The sequence below is a fragment of the Melospiza melodia genome, chromosome 12 (genome assembly GCF_035770615.1).
Source record: "Melospiza melodia melodia isolate bMelMel2 chromosome 12, bMelMel2.pri, whole genome shotgun sequence".
NCBI classification, from domain to species: Eukaryota; Metazoa; Chordata; class Aves; order Passeriformes; family Passerellidae; genus Melospiza; species Melospiza melodia.
The window spans coordinates 22155304-22159687 of record NC_086205.1 but is presented as its reverse complement, the minus strand read 5'-3'; the positions used below and the strand labels follow the sequence as shown (position 1 = coordinate 22159687).

Below are 4384 nucleotides of genomic sequence, written 5' to 3'. Positions count from 1 at the left end.
GCCTTCCTTTCTGCTGAGATCCCCCTCCCTGGGGGGAGATGCTTTGCCATAAAGGCACGATTGTTTGAGATCCCAGTGTTGGCCTAGATCAGCATTTGATGTCATTCCTTCAATTACCAACACTGAATTGCCTTTGTATTAAACGGGACAAAAACAAGGAAATGAATGAAAAATCACTTCTATGATGTGATACCAGACCCTGTCAGAAACCATCAGACATTCCATCTTCACTCATATCTCCCAGAAAAAAATAACCTTTCCACAAAGTTACACGTCTGATGTCAACTACAGGCTGCCCCAGGTAAGCACAAGGAGACAGAGCAAAAAATGGGTTTGGGGCTTTCCTGGGACGCTTTGTGACAGCAAATGAGACCATTTTACTGCTAAAAAAAAAGAGTTTTGTATGGATATGGAACGTTTCCAAACAAGAGACAAGGTGAATTTCTTACACACTGCGAAACTGAATGGTAAATTTTTTTAATAACTACATATGTTTTATTATCTTGGACTTTTTAATGCCTCACATCTCTAATTGTAGTAGTAATTATTAGCTCACTTAATGAAAGCTTTGGAAACAAGATTGCGTGGGAGTGTTTCAAGTAATGAGTTAAGTCTTTTAACTCAGTAATTGCCAAGGATTAATTCATTTTTCTGTTGAAGCACTGAAAAGCTGGAATATTATTTCCTTGAACTGTGTTTGTGCTTGGCAGTTCTGAGTTAATTACAACTCCGTGAATCCCTTTAAATCAAATTCAGAGGTTTCCAGGTGTACATACCATGAGGTCCTGGTAAATCCTTCAACATCTGCTTGGGAAAGGATTACTGAGAGTGAGTGATGATGCTGTTCCTCTGAAGGTCTGCCTGTTATGTATCTGCAGCCATTAAAGGCACTACAAGTACAGTGGCAGTAAAAAGCTCAGGCTTGTGGAAGTTCTCACATAAATAATGATTGTACTCATGAATGTCTGGTTTGGAAATCATCCCCCTTAACTCTTCTGGATGGAGACAAGGTCTTGGTCAAAGAAAGCCCTGCAAAAACACAAGTCAGTGCATAAATCACCAGTTCACCAGCCATGACTGGTGGGAGAAGCTGCACTTCCATGAGGAGCTGTAACAACCTCAGCTCCTCTCTGAGCTAACCTGGCCTGGGATTTGGCCCATTTCTGTCATTTCTACTCCACACTGGGGTGGTTCCCTCACCTGGGCAGGGGGAATGAAAGAGAGCACCAAGAGAGGGAAATGGGGAGAGTGAGGAGGTGCAAGGGACACACTGAGCCTGAGGAGCTCTGTGTCCCTGAACACTTTGTGCCACACAGCCAGGGCTGGGGACAGCCCAGCACTCAGCAGCTCCTCTCCCTCTCCCTCTCCCTCTCCCTCTCCCTCTCCCTCTCCCTCTCCCTCTCCCTCTCCCTCTCCCTCTCCCTCTCCCTCTCCCTCTCCCTCTCCCTCTCCCTCTCCCTCTCCCTCTCCCTCTCCCTCTCCACCATATGGAGTCTCTTCCCTCTCAAACACAGAAGGGCTGAGAGCAGCAAAGAGACCAAAAGGGCATTTTTTTTCCCCCAGTGGCAATGAATAATTTCTTCAAAGCACAAATAATTTCTTCAGAGAGCATCTCCTGGGGGTGCTGATCCTCCTGCTGCCCATCATCACAGCTCCTGATCCATCCTTGCTGGTGATCTCCTCTCCCCTGGGGATGCTCCCAAGCACTGGCACAGCCCCAGGCTGCTTCCCAGCCCAGTTACCTTTGCTTTCCTGATTCAGGGCTTGGCACTGCTAACCCGGGGGACAGCAGGGTTTGCCAGCCCAGCACAGTTCTCTGCAGATACCACGGTGGAGGAGGAGCCACATCACCACAGGGAGAGGAGCAGTGTGTCAGTAAAGGCACTGACATCTGTTCTGGGCCTCCAACAGCACATTTGACAATCCCTGCAATGCACTGAATCCCACTCCTGGGTCCTGATCCTTGCTTCTGGCACAATTTCTGTATTTTCTCCACTGAGACTCAAACATAAAAGACAAAATTTGGTTTAATTTCCTTTTTTTATTTTCTTTATGTCAGTTTCTCACAATCCAGGTGGGCAAACCAGGATGCTGATCCAGCTGGAGAGAGGTGTCTGCTTGCAGCCCTGATGCAGATGCCTGCACAGACAATATTCAAAGCACAATCCCATTCTAGGTATATCCTGTGGCTCACTCACTCCAGGCTGGAGATGTTGCCTGGGTTTCCACTCCACGCTGTGCAGGACAGAAGCCAACCAGCCCTGGGATGCTGATGGCACCCTGGGTCTTACCAAATGGCAGAAAGGGTGGCAGCTACCTTGAAAATGCCCAGATCACTGAGCACATCTGACCTTCCCCCTTGGGCTGAGCCTGGCAAGGAGATGAAAGACTTTCCAGACTGGAAATTGTTGGAGCAACCTGTTCAGAGACAAACCTGCTCAGCTAGAGTCTGGACTGGGGCCAAAACGAGCTCCTCCACTTTCAGCTCTCTCTCTCAAGTAGAACACTGTATTCCCATATTTGTTGTGGTCTATTACTCCTTATTGTTAATTCTAGGTTTATTAAAAATTAACATCTGTTAACCAGAGACACTAATCTCATCCAGACTTTTAAAATTCTTGAGTGCCAATTACCCTGGACTGCTAAACCAAAAAAAGTGTAACTCTACTAAATCTTGCTGGGCATTTTCTTTAGTCGCTATTAATCTGAAAATTATTTCCTTTTCCTCATCTAGTGTGAGCACAGCTCTCAGCTGCTGTTTAAAAAGAGCACAGAAAATTTTAATCAAACTTGTTTGGTTTTTCTCTGCATCATTACACTAAATTAAATCAATAACTTTCAGGTGGGAGGGAGAAATCCATGATTTTCTTGTTATCTCTGTGCAATTATCTTTCTTCATTAGACATATCTGAGACCCATGCCAGACTATATATTAATATATAGTCCAACCTTTAAACTGCTTTCTTTATCATTCATGTTTTTTTTGAGTGCTGTTGCTTACTGTCACGTCACAGGTCTGGCAGGTTATAAGTGGGATCATTAAAAATAGCTCATTTTAGTAATAACACAGCACTATTCATATTTCATTTGGTATTTAACAGTCCACAGGAGACTCTCATGCTTTCTCATTTGCCAGATTGTCTCTTCTAAATGTCATTGTCAACCACTCACATCCAGTTCATCCTCCTGAGCAAAATGGCTTTCATAAAGCCTACCACAACCAAAGCAGCTAAACAGATGGCAGACTGCCTCCCTGCAATTTTCTCAGGCCTGAGTTCCATCCCTTTAAAATAATAGCTCCCCTTGAAGTAAGGATGTTCCTTTGTATTAAAACATGAAATATAATAATTACAGAGGCTATGGAGCAATTCACTCAGTCACTGAATGAGCCAGATAAATAAATGCAGGAGCAGGTGAGGAGCCTGCCCCAAGGTGGTCTGGCCTGTATGCTGAGAACTAAACTCAAATTTAAGTTCCTGTGCTTAGACTCAGTGGAGCAATGCTTTTCTGTGGCTAATCAACTCCCTGTGTCAATTCCTGATGACACAGAGGTGAAAAGAGTGGATATTTCAGCATGAGAAAGGGAAAGCAGCTGGTGCCAAGGAAGGGATGTGGCTCTGGGACAGCACTGCTGCCCTGGCTGAGGCTGATGCTTGGCCAGACGTACAACCCACAGCAGGACTGCTGCTCTTCCCAAGGGGCAGCCAAGGGACTGAAAGCATTCTGTGCACCAGCCCTGCCCGCTGCCTCTGCAGGAGCAGCGTGCTATTGAGCTCTAACCCAGCTAACGTGCTGCCCCTGTTCTTGGAGCAGCCCCAGCCCTGAAATGCTGCCCTTGAGCATCCTGCAAAGCTGCTCACCTGAAGCCTGCATTACAAAGGGGAGTAAAAAATGTTGGTCTGTGCAGCCATAGCTCCTGGTTAGGAATGTCTGGCTCTGTTTTCATCTTCCTGCCCATCTGATTTATTTAGATTATAAACTCCAGCCCTCACTACACTTTATACACTTCCTCGTGTAAGGAGATGCTAATCTCTGTGTGGGTAACTGAGGGTAAATCAACATCACAAGAATATATCAGTTCAACTGTTTCATTCAAGGAGATTAAGAGAAGAAGATTATACTATTATTAAACTTTTCAAAGTTCAATAAATGCTGCCTACGTGCCTGTTCCTTTTTCCAGGAATATTATTTTGTTGCAGGTTTATGCAGTGTCCTTGCAATGAGCCTCAAAGCTCTTCCAAAGGATCTCCCTTCTCTGACACAGCCACCTCTGGGGCTGGCCCATAACAGCTGTTCAACATCACACTGGGGCACCAGTAATAATGGTACTCACAGCTCTGACAGAGCATTTTATACTTTCAAAGCACTTAAATTAATTAGTTAC

The 4384-nt window shown here is 45.2% G+C and overlaps 1 long non-coding RNA gene across 1 annotated transcript; it reads left to right on the top strand.

The window, feature by feature from the left end:
* The first annotated feature begins 213 nt into the window (after positions 1-213).
* Positions 214-4150, top strand: LOC134423467 (uncharacterized). Its single transcript, XR_010029131.1, has 2 exons — positions 214-301; positions 2060-4150. It is a non-coding gene; the product is annotated as an uncharacterized LOC134423467 (long non-coding RNA).
* Positions 4151-4384: the final 234 nt, after the last annotated feature.